The 13,912-nt window shown below is 48.9% G+C and overlaps 1 long non-coding RNA gene and 1 other non-coding gene across 2 annotated transcripts; both read right to left on the bottom strand.

Moving 5' to 3' along the window:
• Positions 1–3,003: 3,003 nt before the first annotated feature.
• Positions 3,004–3,132, bottom strand: LOC117283411. Its single transcript, XR_004514385.1, has one exon. It is a non-coding gene; the product is annotated as a small nucleolar RNA SNORA1 (small nucleolar RNA).
• An 8,395-nt stretch (positions 3,133–11,527) lies between these two features.
• LOC104865518 lies at positions 11,528–13,906 on the bottom strand. The gene is made up of 3 exons (XR_781187.2): positions 13,660–13,906; positions 12,676–12,847; positions 11,528–11,739 (listed from the first exon to the last, which is right to left on the bottom strand). It is a non-coding gene; the product is annotated as an uncharacterized LOC104865518 (long non-coding RNA).
• Positions 13,907–13,912: the final 6 nt, after the last annotated feature.

Here is a 13,912-nt window from a genome sequence, read left to right on the forward strand (position 1 = left end):
GATCCTTTAGTCACACCATTCCTTGCTTACTGAAATGCCTCTTCCTTTGCCCTTCTGACCCCAGCCCTAGCTGTGACCAGGGACCACCAGCCAGTGCTGCCACACGGCCACCACACCATGAGTATGGATCACTGCTGCCCACCCCCCCAGATCCCAGGACAGGCACCCTCCCTCCTCCAAACCTTTCACCTCTGACTACTTACTCCTCCATCGGCCACCAACCATCCTGGGCAGCCTCAACCGAGAGGTTGCATGCGAATATCCAGCCTGGACTAAGAGCTCCCCCTGAGCCTCACAGCCTCACTCTTTTCCTGGACACTGTGGATATCAGGCTGGCCTTGGCTGGAGCAGATGCTGCACAGGTAAATGGAGCAGATGCTGCACAGGTAAAGATCAGGCCTCCGATGCTTTTTTTTCCCTTGGTACTGGGGTTCGAACTCAGGATCTCGCACTTGCAAGGCAGGTGGCGCCACCACTGAGCTAAATCTCCAGCCCTCCGATACTTTAAAAGACATAATGGATATAGAAGCAACCAGGAGAGCCGGGCATGGTGGTGCATGCCTGTAATTCTAGCTAGCACTTGGGAGGCTGAGGCAGGAGGAGCGCTGCAAGTTCGAGGCCAGCCTGGGCTACATAGTGAGTTCGAGGCCAGCCTGAACTTCAGTGAGACCTGTCCCAAAAGAAAAAAAAAAAAAAATCTTAAATACAGAACCTTAAGTAGAAGCCACCAGGAAGGAAAGTAGACATTGGAACTGAAGTGTGGATCAGCTTTTTCTGCCATCTGACTGAGTTCTGCAGCGGCCTCCACCTGCAGACTGAGCCAGTGACCCCATCATGAGGAGCCCCAAGGTCCTGGGGTGGGGAGCAGCACAGCCTGAGCCTGGAGAGGTTACGAGCAGAGTGGGGAAATCCACAGGTTATAGGGCCACAAAGGCCACAAGGATCGAACCAGGAGAGCAGAATTCTATCCAGCGGGTTATTGTGGGGTCAAAAGTCGGTCTTGCGGGGTGCAGTGGAATACACCTGTCACCTGGGGAGGAGGCTGGGGCAGGAGGGTAGCCCTGAGTCCTAGGCCAGCCTGGAATGCAGGAGACCCTGTCTCAAAACCCCCTAAATAAAAAAGAACTGGCGGGAGAGAGCCTGGGCAGGCTGAAGGGTGTTCTTCCTGTGTGGACACAGTGCCCAGACTGCCAGTTCTGATCGGGACATTACCTGGACCCCCACGGCCTCCCCAGCCCACCGGTGTCCAGACAAAAAGAGAACAAAGCAGCGGATGGAGGGAGAGTTCTACTTCCTGTCTCGGGACAGCCTTGCTGCCATTCCCAGCTGCAGGCGGAGTCCAGGCCCAGCCCCTGGCCCTCAGCCAGCTCCTGAGATTCCACTGCAGGCTGGGGTCAGACTTCCGCCCGGCTGTGACGCTGGGGGCAGAGGCCCGCTGGGTGTCCAGGACCCACCCGGCAAAGCTGTGAAACTGCCTCTCTCTGAGAGCCACGACCTCAGTCTGTGCTGGGAGTGGCCGGGGAGAACAAGGGGACCCTAGAGTGGCCCACTGGGCCAGCGGACACTGAGCCCATTCAGTTCCAGGGCTCAGGAGCTGCCCTGCTGCTTCTCTGCCAGGGGCAAACTCTTAAAGGAGCCTTTTTGTTTTTAAATCAGATATGCAAAGAAGCTGATAAGAATTTTTGCAAAGTCTAAAATGAGAATTTGGAGTCTGGGAGGGAAGCCTTAGGCCTGTGAGCTCCTGCCGCCTGGAAGAAATGGATTCGAAATGGCCAGGAGGAAGTGAGGAGTCTAACTTTTGCGGCTGTTTTAGTTTTCCAGTGAAGTCCTGTTTCCGCTTGGCTTTGGACACGCAAGCGAAGGACAGTTGTTAGCTGGCTGATTGCAGATAACCTGTGTCCTCACAGCAGAAGCAGCTTATCCTAGCAGGCACCGATAAACGCCTGAAGTTTCAAATACAACACCCTGCTAACAATGACAGCAGCAGATACCACTTTATTGAGCTTTTACTTTGCAACAGGCCTTGGTACACAGTGAAAACACTGTGGGGCTGGGGAGCAGCACATGCTTAGCATTCCTGAAACTGCAGGTTTGAGCTCCAGGACAAAAGGAGAAGGAAAAGAGAAGAGACAGAGAGAAGAGCAGTGGAGAAAGAAAAAAAGAGAAGCTGGAAGTGGTGAGATCCACCTGCAATTTCAGCACTCTGGGAGGCTGAAGCAGGAGGATCACAAGTTCAAGCCCATCCTGGCAATTTAGCAATGCAGTAAGACTCTGACTCAAAATATTAAATAGTAAATATTATTGTTTATTTAAAACATAACAAAAGGGCTTGGGTTTAGCTCAGTGTTTCCACCGCCTGCCTCGCAAATGCAAAGTCCTGAGTTCGATCCCCAGTACCAAAAGATAAAAAATAAAATATAATATAATAATAAATGTAAACGGTTGGGGATATAGAGCAGTGCAAGGGCCCTGGGTTCATTCCCCAGTACCAAATATATATCTCTATGTTGCTGGCCATATCTGTTTTACCCAGAAATCCTATTTTTAAAAATGAAATAAATTTTTATTTAAGGAATTTCACATGCAATTCCTTCAGTACTCATCAAGGCCACTTTAACGAGGTTCTCTTGTCTTCAAGATGACCCTTTTTCAAAGAACTGAGGCTTAGTCCAGTCATCCCATCAACCCGAAATTCTTTTATCTCCATTGGAATTATGGACAGTGACAACTTCGAAACTCCTGGGATTTTATAGGCAAATTCCTTCCAGCAATTTACACTTTAGGAGCCTAGAATCTGAGTTGTATGTAGTAATGGTATCGTGGAACATGATCTAGAATCTCTGTGTTATTCCTTAGTCACTCATTTCTGATACTGAAAGTCAACATTGTTCATTATTCTTTTCTTTTCGGTACCTGGGATCGAACTGGGCACCTTGTACTTACGAGGCAGGCGGTGGAACCACTGAGCCAAATCCCTGGCCCATTGCTCATCATTCTTGAGCAAAACGTCACAGGTCTCACTGTCGCCACTGTAATTCATTTGCGGTAATGGAAGCGTGACTTACCTGTGTCTCAATTTTAGCCACATAGGGAAACAAATCAACAGAGCCCATTCTAACCTAGAATGAGGCCTAATCCTATTCTTGAAGATCTGTTGCGAAGAAATCAATACAATACAGGGGTGTGTGGATGTGTGTGCGCACATGCATGTGTTATAGTATTGTTCACAGTGGCTAGAAATAGTGGGAGTGATGAAAATGTTATTTCTCAAATCATAAAATATACAGTTATTAAAATCAGAGTTTTCTCAGGTGATTGGGATAGCAAACTAAAGAATATGGTTGACTAAGAAAAAGTGGATATATACCATTGTGTACAGTATGATGCCCTTTTAAATAAGTCCCAAAGATGCCGGGTGTGGTGGTGCACGTGTGGTGGCGCACGCCTGTCATCCCAGCACTCAGGAGGCTGAGGCAGGAGGATCGCTGTGAGTTAAGACCAGCCTGGGTTACATAGTGAGTTCCAGGGCAGTCTCAACTACATAGTGAGACCCTGTCTTAAAAAAAAACAAAAACAAAAACAAAAACAAAAAAACCCAAAGAGGGCCAGGGATTTAGCTTAGGGGTTCCATTGCCTGCCTTGCAAGCATAAGGACCTGAATTTGATCCCCCACTCCAAAACAAACAAACAATGGCTACTCTTTTGGGCCAGGGATTTAGCTCAGTGTTGCCATTGCCTGCCTTACAAGCACAAGGTCCCAAGTTTGATCCCCAGTGCCATAAAAAATAAATTAATAAAATAAAAAGTCCTAAAGATCTTTTAGGTGATTAAGCACATTTGTTCAGGAGTGTGTATTTATATAACTTATGCATTGTGCATTCTAAGTTGTCAGCACTTTTCTGTGAGATGGGGAATAGATCTGGGTTTGGCAGAGAACCATCCTGTGAGAAGCTGGACTAGAAGAGAGGCATCAAAAGGAAAGCAAAGAGCCAGCTGTGGTGCTGCACACCTGTAATCCCAGCGATTCAGGAGGCTGAGGCAGGAGGATCAGAAGTTCAAGGCCAGCCTAGCCAACTCAGGGAGACCCTGTATCAAAATACAAAAATAATTCAGGCTGGGAATGTGCCTCACTAGTAGACTGGTTTCAATCCCTGGACTACAAAACACAAAACTCAAGCCCAATATGGGGGTGAACACCTATAATTTCAGCACTAGGGAGGCTGAGGCAGGAGGATCATCATGAGTTCAAGGTCAGCCTGATGTGCCTGTGTACCCATTGCTTGTGCTTGCAAAGTACGCCACTGTCAGGCTGCTGCTCAGCCACAGAGAGCGCCCCTACTCCCCCTTCAGGAAGTGGGCATTTCCATGGTTACTTATTCCAGAAACCGGAAGGTCCCAGGCAGAAAATAAGGGCAGTAGTAGGGCAGAGGGCGAAGGGTGTGTTGAAAAGCTCCAGGTGGTCCCTGTGCAGGAAGCCACTGGTGCAGCCAGCTCACTAACTGTGACGGCAAAAGGGTAGCATTTCTGGTGGCCTTCCGCTTCCCTCCCGGGACAGCTGTGGAGAGACAAGCACTGACCTTCGCACAGGAGAGAGTGTGTCCCAGCCGGGTGGGCAGAGCCGAGGCCGGCCTTACAGATCCTGACCAGCCAGACAAAGACCCCGTTGTGCCTGTCCATACGGAGATTCTGCAAGGGGCTGACCCACTGCAGCTGTCACAGTCATGGCCCAGTCCCTGGAGGAGGCTTCTTCACGAGGTGACACAGGCTGGAGGGGCCACTCTCTCCTCTTGAGAAGGCATCGAAGTGACAGCCTAACCAGCCAGCTGAGGCAGGAAGATTACAAATTGAAGCCCAGCCGGGGCAACTCAGTGAGATCCTGTCTCAAAACAAAAAGTAAAAGCCGGGTGTGGTGGTGCACGCCTGTAATCCCAGCACTTGGGAGGCTGAGGCAGGAGGATCTCTGTGAGTTCAAGACCAGCCTGGGCTACATAGTAAGTTCCAGGTCAGTCTCAACTACATAGTGAGACCCTGTCTCAAAAAACCAAACCAAAACAGAACAAAACAAAAAAATGAAAGAGCCCCGGGGGTGTAGGTCAGTGTGATGGCCCTGAGTTCAACCCCCAGTGCTGAAGAAAAAAAAAAGTTAAATCCAATCAATGAATGAGTGTGTGAATAAAGGAGGTTTGAAATTTCACTCTTACATCTTCCAGATGGATTCAAAGCAGCCGGATGTACTGCTACAGACCCTGGCAGTTCTGATCAGAGAAAGAACCCTCCCACCCTGCTGGAATGAGGCAGAAGATTTTTATTTATTTGGTTTTCTGGGTGCACGATGAAACTGATGTCCCCTGGAGGTCATGCAGCGGTTACACAATAGTGAAGTTGGCAGTGACAGCGAGACTGATACTAGGTGTTCCCCGAGTCCTGAGTGTTGAAGATGCCATGCCTATTTCCGGTGCTGTATAATGTACTTTTTTACTTCTCAGCAAAATAATGATGATGCCTTGCAATTGTACATACTTGGGGCCGGAGATTTAGTTCAGCGGTGCTGCAGCCTACCTCGTAAGTGCAAGGTCCTCAGTTCAATCCCTGGGACCCAAAAAAACCTAAAACTGTACATACTTTAGAGCTGATAAAGTCCTGTGAGAAAGACGTCTGAGCCGGGTATTTGTGGTTAAGTCACTTGCCAGAGTTGCCTGGTTGTGCGGCCGGTAGACTTGCCAGGGTTGGCTATCCGCCTCCCGCATTGTGATGAAGAGTGGCTAAATATTGATTTGCGGTTGACTTGTGGGAAATCACTATCATTTCTAATCAGTGTCATCATTTCCTACTTCTAAGAAACGTCTGAGGGAGGCACAGACCAGGCTTGCAGAAACTTTACATAAGAGCGCTGATAAGATCTAAATAGGTTACCAGGAGGGAGGGTCCAAAACATCACATCTGTGTGTGTGCTCGCATGTGGAATACTTGGTGCTTTAGCGCTGTTGAAATGTGACTGTGTCGCACACCTGTAATCCCAAGCACTGTGGAAGGCCGAGGCAGGGAGATGTTGGGTTTATGCCCAGCCGGGGCAATTTAACAACTTAGTGATTCCCTGTCTCAAAATAAAAAAGTAAATAAACACAAATTGAAAAAGGGCTGGGAATTGTAGCTCAGTACAAAAGCCCTGGGTTTAATTCCCACCACATCCGTACACAGACACACACACAAAACTGTGACTGTGAAAAAAACAAGCAATGCCAGGTATTTCGGAGGATGAAGCAGGAGAGTCTCTGCAAGTTCAAGGCCAGCCTGGGCTACCTAGTGAGTTCAAGACCAGTACACGGTGAGACTCTGTCTCAAGAAAAAAGCAAATCCTCTATCTGCCAGTGAATTAAATGTTTTGTTTAAAATTTTCATATAGTTTTCTGATTTTAATATTTAAATATCCAAATAACTAAGTTATTCATGCATGCTTTATTCAATCATGGACGTGTATTAGTCGGCTCTTCCATTATGGGGACGCAATATGCAGCCTACAGGAGAAGAAGTCAGATCTGACTCACGGTTTCAGGGGATTCAGTCCATGGTCAGCTGCCCCAAGGCAGGAGCATCATGGCAGAAGGACATCGGGGAGCAGAGCTGCTCAGTTCATGGTGGCCAGGAAGCACAGGAGGGGACAGCACCAGAGAGGAAGGGGACAGGAACTAAATGTAGTGCCCAAGGTCACGCCTCCATGACCACGCAGACACCTCCAGAAATGTGCCTTACTCATCCCCTGGGCAGTTCCCAAGCCAATCAAGTTGACGAGTAAGCTTCCCCCATGGACGGCTTAGAGATACCAGGAACATACTCTCCCCACCTACAGCGGGGATCAAACCAGACAAGGGGCCGGAGAGTTAGCTCAGTGGTGCTGCACCTGCCTCACAAGCACAAGATCCTGAGTTCAATCCCCGCTACCAGAATAAATAAATAGATAAAAAACAGACAGACAAATCTAACCTCCGTGGGTTTACATGTTGGGGGGTTGGGAGACGTGGATGATAACCCAACCCTAGGTTATGGAATGATAATTAGTTTATGATAATTAGTTTACATGTGATTAAGTTAGTTTATCTATAGTGATAATTAGTTTAGAAAAAAAATACAGTCAGAAAAGTTGGAAGGGGACACTGCCATGGGAGAGGCTACGCTTTATATCACAGTGCTCAGGAAGTGACATTTGAACGAGATGAGAGGCATGGAGTGCCAGGGTGTGCTGAGGGCAAACTTCACCTGTGAACCAACAGTCAGAGCTGTAAAACAAGATTCTCAGACAGGCGTGGTCGTGCACGCCTGCCCAGAGGCGTAGTTCTAAGGTGGGCACCACAGGCAAGCCTTACTAGCCACTAGAAAGTTTGGATTGTAGTCCACAGAGAAATATTTCCCAAGGCACAGTGTTGGGCTCAGGAGGCTGAGGCAGATGGATCGCCATGAATTTGAGCCTAGCCTGGGCTACATAGACAAGACCTTATCTAAAAAAAAAAAAGCATTTCTCTGGAGGAGCTGCTATGCGGTCAGTTGCCTTTGGTACCCAGGGCCCTACTCTCAGGTCCTTTCCGACTGAGCACAGAGTGGTCGGATCCTTGAGGTCGAAAGTGTTGGGAACAGAGAATACCTATACTTCCTTCCTTTTTGGTTTTGCAGGCAGACTCAGGGGAGGCCAGTTCATGCCTGAGTCCCCACCTAATGCTGGGGAAGAGTCCAGGGTGTCACCCAAGACTCCCAGAAGCCCGGAGGATAGGCACATGTCTTTATTTTATTATACATAAATATTTAAAATTTGTTTTTGAAGACACGCTCTCATTATAAACTTCAGGTTGGCCTTGAACTCACTCTGTAGCCCGGGCTGGCCTTGAACCTCTGGCAACCCTCCTGCCTCAGCCTGCCAAGTGCTAGAGTTAGAAGCCCGCACCACCGCGCTTGCCTATTTTATTTTTTGACCTGTATGCCTCTTGCCTCCAACCCATGCTGGCACTGAGTGGTGCGAACAGATGACAGCTGTGCCACATGCAGGGAAGGCAGATGGAGATGGAATCAAGAGAGGGCTGGCGACTGTGCTAGGAGAACACAGCGTGATGGGTAACAGATTCTTCTCCAGGACTTGGGGAGGCCCCAGAGCTTGGAAAGATGTACACTCTACTCATCAGTGAAGATGCAGAGAGGGTAGGAGCCAGGCTCTAGAGTGGGGAAACGCCTAATTTATGGGCCTAAAACAAAAAGCAAATGATGAGTATAATTAAAAAAAATTTTTTTTGGTACCGGGGATCAAATTTAGGTCTTTGTGTTTGCAAGGAAGGCAGCGGAACCACTGAGCTAAATCCCAACAGTGTAATTTAAATTTTATGAATGCCTTTGACCTGGAGCCGAGGGTCTTTCAGGTGATCTTCCTGCTTTGGGCTTTCTCTTCCCCTTTTCGCCTCTTCTGTTTCTCCTTCTTCCTTCCCTTCCCTTCTGTTTCTTCTCTGGGTTGTATTTCTGCAAAATCCACATGCCCACCGTTACCACCATCGTCACTGGCCACTGCAGCTCAGCTCGGCGGGTGGAATTCGGGGCGCACAGAGGCGTAGCTCTGAGGTGGGCACCACAGGCAGGCCTTACTGGCCACTAGAAAGTCTGGATTTTAGTTCCCAGAGAAATATTTCCCAAGGCGCTGTGTTGGGCCCTGTATTTAGGAACCACACTGGCTGCTGCGTATTGAGGCAGCTTCTTCTCTGCAGGCTCCTCAGAGCTCTGGGATGGGATTGAAGAGGGGGACAGATGTTGCTGCATCCAGACTAGAGTAGCCACACCTGTGTCCCTCAGGACAGTGTCTCTGGAGAACATACTGCACCCCTAGCCTCCCCGCTTTTTAAATTTTTGGGACGGGATCTTGTTAAGATGCTAGATTGCCCTGGTGGTTCTCAAGAGATCCTCCTGCCTCAACCTCCCAGAGTGCTGGGATGGCAGGCTTGCACCACTATGCCTGGCTACACCAATGTTTTTGGGCTGGAGAAGAACACAAACCACAGAAGAACATTCCAGAATTATTACCCGGAGAGACACATGTTCTGAGAGCCACCCCAGCCTGGGACCTTGAGAGGTCCTGTTCCCAGCAGTGGCAGTGAGGCTGGTGCACGTCCAGGTGAACTCTACCCTGCTTTGTCCCAGCTGGCGCTGGGTCCTTTCATCTCCGGCCAGCACAGAGCAGCTGCCTCGGTTCTCCAGAGCCTGTACCAGAGGCCATGAAGGGCACAGGGATCCGAGAAGCTAAAGCCAGAGAGCATGTGCTGTCCTGTGGCCTCCCAGGTATGCTGTTCCCAGCCCCTGGAGAGAGCAGTGAAACAGCAGCCACTGGGGCTGCACCTGTCCAGCCACCACTGCTCTAACTGCTTTGCTCAATATCTGGGGAAACAGAGTCCAGGGAGGAGAGAACGTGTGTGTCTAGACGCCTCCAGCTAGCTGCGCCTATACACTTCCCTTAGAGTCGCTTTGCATTAGTCTTTTCTTTTGTTCTTTTTTTTTCTCATTGTGTATTTCAGGCTGCTCTCACTCTTAAAGTCACTACGTAGCCCAGGCTGGGTTCAAAGTCACTTTGACCCTCCTGCCTCAGCCTCCCGAGTGCTGGGATGGTAGACATGTGTCACCACGCCTGGCCGCTACATTATTCTTCTTGCTGTTAATTTTTACCTCTTTTAAAAAGTGCTTTTGACTTACTGCCTACAATCCTCCAGAGTATATATTCTTGCTCAAGGCTCACTAAAAAAAATTTTTTTTTGCTTTTGTAGTAATTTTTTAAAACCACGTACTTTGGACGGTCTTGCTTTCAGCTTGACAGCAAACAGAATTTACAGTGCAAGGAAGATAGCAACAGGAATGAGACGAGATTTGAGCAGTGCCCAAAATATCCCTTACAAAATGATTCCCTCACCCAATAAATCTCCCTCGTCCCTGGTTTGACAAATGACCTTTGAAGGAAGGAACCACAGGGAGCAGAAGGGAGGATGTGATACAGGGTCTTCTTCCCTTGGGGTCTTAGCTTCGCAGACCACAGCCTACAGCTGTGCCCCAGACTGTCCTCCGCCCCTCGCAGCCTCCCCACCAGTGACTTCTGTTCTCCTTGGTCAGCAGAACGACCGCCCCCATCCCAGTTTGATCCCTGTCCCTCTGTGGGCACTGCATGCTTGAATTCAGACACTTGTGCTTTCTCAGACTTCCTGTCTGCATTCGTTCAGTCGTTAAATGCTGAGCAGCTATTCAGTGAATGATGCTCTCCTCTCCCCATACTAGGAATTAAACCCAGGCTGTTTGCACTGAGCTACATAGCTGCATCTCCGTTCTCAGGCCACTTCTTATTTTGAGACAGGGCCTCCGTAAATCGCTAAACCGCCTAAGCTGGGCTCAAACTCTCAACCCTCCTGCCTCAGCCTTCCAGAACGCTGAGATTACAGCGTGTACCACCACTCCTGACCCCATCAGTGATTCTTGACTGCCAAACCTCTGTAAGACCAACCCACACTGAAGCCCTTTAGGTGTCTACTGAGGAACTCGCACAGTGCTCAGGTTGAAATTAGGAGGCGAACAGGGTGTAGGGTCCTGACAGGGTGGTGGAGCGCAGAGAGAGGCGGAATGGGATGACTTCCCCGGACAGCGCAACCTGCCGCGTGGAGTCACCTTGGGCCGAAGTGTGTGGCAGAGGCAGGAGGAACAAGCTCTTCATAGATGTCTGCAAAAGGAAACAAGAAATTCCCAACATGTATCAGGCCCAAGTCCTTGGATATCAGAAGCACCGGAAGAAACACAGAAACGTCGGTCTTCCCATAGTTTCTTAAACACTGCAGCGGGTTCAGACTCAGGGGTGGTTGGGTCCCTGACCCAAAAACAGCGGGGAAGGGGAGGCTGGTCGGGTGGGCCCTGTGGCCGGGGAGGGCGAACCCAGCCTGGACCATTGTGAAGAAAAGCCGAGGGGGGCAGAAAGCCCGGAAAGGGGCGGCGCCGGGCTCCGAGGAAGCCGGGTTCTGGCCAAGGTCTCGCCCGCCCACAGAAGCCCAGCACGGACTTCGGAGCAGCCGGAGCCAGGTCAGCCTGTCTCCGGGGCGGGAAACATAGGACTGACCCAGGGTTCCTGCCCAACCGGCAGAACCACAGTCAGCCTGGGTTTTCTGGGGGCCCCGGACATTTCTTGGGATCACTTTTCTCTCGCATCTGTTTTTGCAGTGACCTCCCATTAAGTCCGAATCCGAGCCATGACCAGATCGCTCCCCTTCCTAGCTGGCTGCTGAATAATTGGCCCTGGATGAAGACGGAATCTTTCATCTGGAGATCTTAAGGAGAGTTAGTGACCACCAAGCTTCATTATTTGTTTTGTGTGTGAAGAAAGTGACTCAGAGGGGTTAGTGATTTTCTTTACCCGGGGAGTGTTATGAGAAGTATGAATGAAACTCAGGATGAAACTATTTCGTTAACCTTTAAACCATGTATGTTCCCCTTTATAGTAATGCAGTTTACAAAAATAATGACAGCTTTGCACTGAGCGGCTACTCCTTTATTCTTTTATTAAATGTGATTTATATGGGGCAAAGCATCTCACTACAAGGCCGGCTTGAGTTGTTCCTCAGTGCGAAGCAAGACGGGAGCAGTTGTGATGTTTTACTGGTGAACCCTGCACCACTCGCAGTTTGTGTTTTCATCCACCCCATGAATTCATTTCACCAACACACAGCCGAGTCCCTGTTGCAACATCTGTAGAATGGAACAGTAATGTCACCGTTGGCGAAAGGCTGCTCTGAGAATGAAGATGATTTCTATAATGCGTGCTGTCCAGAACTGGTGAGCCCTTAAAAGAACAATTACTCTTCAACAAGTAATTACAGGAGCCATGTTGCAAGACAAAACAAAACAAAACAAAACAAGAGTCCCTTTACAGCCCTGTCTATGGATGGAGAGGGTAAAGATGCACCCAACAGGTCAGTCAGTCTCTGAGGAACAGGCTTATCCCTCGAGTGAAAAGCCAGAACTGAGGACAGGAGCCTCAGGTACACAAAAGAGGCAGCCTTGGACCCACGGTGTGGACCGTGAGGTGTCAGAGGGTGAGGGGAGTATTGTTAGGTAAGGGAGGTTAAACCAAAACCAACCCCTTAGCAATGGCTGGCAACTCAGATTCACAGAGAAGAGAGACAGATGCAATTTTCTTCGGCATTGGAAACTGAACCCCAGGCCTTAGCACTGAGCTACATCCCCAGCCCTTTTTAAATTTTTGGTTTTGAGATGGTGTCTCACTAAGTTGCCAAGGGTAGGCTCCAGTTTAGTTTCTCTTGTCTCAGCCTCTCAGAGTGCTAGTGACTTAATTTTTTAAGTTAAAGGCTATGTATTTCTGGCTTGTTTGAACTTTTACAAGAATACATTTTTGTTTGTTTTCTTGGTACTGCAGATCAAACCTGGGACCTTGCACTTGCAAGGCAGACAGCAGGAAACACTGAGCTAAATCCCCTGCCCTATAGTCTTTTTTGTAAAACAAGGATTGTCTACTGGAAAAAGCAATGAAAGAAAAAAGATGGCTTAACTCCTATCAACAGACTAGTCTTTTCTTCTGGCAGGCCGACTGTTGTAAATGGGTAAATCTACACTGTGACCTTTTCTAATGTGCATAAATGGTTCTCTGTAGAAGATGCCTCATACATGTAGCTTGATCACTCCTCTTCTTTTTAAATAGGCTTCTGTGGATAGTACTCGGGACCATGGTATTCTGTTATTTCACCAGCTCCATAAAAAGATATAGCCAGGGCCGTGGACTTAGCTCAATGGCACCGGACATGCCTTGAAAGCGCAAGGTCGAGTTCAGTCCGTTGTTCTGCAAACAAAACATACAGCCAGTCATCGCAAAATTAATTTATAACCTGAGAAGCACGTGGCATTCGTTTTGCTTTGCATATTATACCGTCACCAAGAAAAAGAATCCATAATCACTATGTAATTATTTCGTTCCAATGCCTAAGGTGTATCTAGCTCCCTCGTTCTCCCGTCTATGGGGCCCTGAGGGAGTAACTCAGCCTAAGGATGTACAGGGTTTACCTTTGGACCAGAAGCCGGTGTGATTATCTGGCTGCAGTGGGGGTCTTTTTAGCCCAAGTGAGACTGGCTTTAACCAGAAAGGGAAAGGCAGATTCCTGGGATTCTTACTAATGAACACACCGCTTTACAAGCTCAGGGCTTTGGCCAATCCGTGCACTTATCTTTCTTATGCCAGTGAGAAGATTCTGGACTCTTTACTACTTATGGGCATCAGGTTCTAGCTTTTATAAAGAGTGACTCATGTATATTAGTGACATTTTCTATTTTTGAAATTCTAATGTGCTCTTAAGCATTTTAAACTTGATTTCCAGTACACCTTTTCACATACTTGGCCAAAATTTGCTGCACCCAGAAGAGTCTGCATAACCTGCATAACAAGATTTCTCTGTCGGTGTGACAGCGCTTGTCTGGAATATTCGATTGTTGGTCAGATGAGTCTGCTCCCAAGTTTTGGTCATTATGAACTTTCTGAATAGCCCTGCTGAATCCCCCCCCCCAGCCCGCAGATCCTTCCTTTAGAAATGTACTTCCTTACATGGGCGTACTGGGTCAAAGGGACTTTATGAACAGTTTTATAGCCCTTGAACATACTTTTCAGCTCGCGCCCTGGAGGCGCTGACCCGTGGCACCCGCCGCGAGGGGGCGGGAACGCGGGCGCACAGCAGTTTTCGGTTGCTTTCCTGGTGTTTGGAGGCTCAGCTCCCGCTGGGCGACGCAGGGAGCTCTTTGCAAACCCCAGAATTTCTACCCTCGCCCCACCTCCCCGGAGAGCCCCACTCGGAAGCCGCGGCGCGTCCTCGGTGTCCGGCCCTAGTGCGCACGACGCCCCCCGAACCCCGGCTGC

Source organism: Fukomys damarensis, unplaced genomic scaffold, assembly GCF_012274545.1.
Source record: "Fukomys damarensis isolate Sample0158 unplaced genomic scaffold, DMR_v1.0_HiC HiC_scaffold_25, whole genome shotgun sequence".
In the NCBI taxonomy this organism is placed as follows: domain Eukaryota; kingdom Metazoa; phylum Chordata; class Mammalia; order Rodentia; family Bathyergidae; genus Fukomys; species Fukomys damarensis.